Source organism: Lampetra fluviatilis, chromosome 18 (assembly GCF_964198595.1).
Source record: "Lampetra fluviatilis chromosome 18, kcLamFluv1.1, whole genome shotgun sequence".
Lineage (NCBI taxonomy): Eukaryota > Metazoa > Chordata > Hyperoartia > Petromyzontiformes > Petromyzontidae > Lampetra > Lampetra fluviatilis.
Window position 1 is genome coordinate 5,954,667 of NC_136292.1, and position 521 is coordinate 5,955,187.

Here is a 521-nt window from a genome sequence, read left to right on the forward strand (position 1 = left end):
CAACTTCTCTCTCCGTGTATCTTTGTGATATCTGTCTGCTTATATGTCTGTCGATAGTTTTCTGGTTAGATTTTTGTTGCTATTTCTTTTATACCTGATGATGATTGCTTGTGCTGCAATCGAAACATCGTAGTATGCTATTATTTAATTTATTATTTTATCTTTATTCGTGACTTTACCGAAAGAACCAAAGAGTAATCCCTGCAGTCACGAAAGCTCCAAATTAAGATTTATCCCGCAAAGTTCTAAAGACATTTCTTTTCAATCTGGATTTTAAAAATTTATATCGAGCAGAAAGATAAAGTTATAATATTTGGAGCCCTTTCCTGTAAGACAGCGCGGAGACGTGGATCTGATTTAAATCATCGCCCTGGTGATGACGGTACCTTGGCCATCGGCAATACCCATCCGTTGGGTGAAGACCTCCCCAAATCTGCCACCGTCTCTCTCGCCGAGATCCTGGAATTCTGATTTAAACTCCACGTCGTCAAATTTCACGATCTGTGCAAACGAAAGTAAAA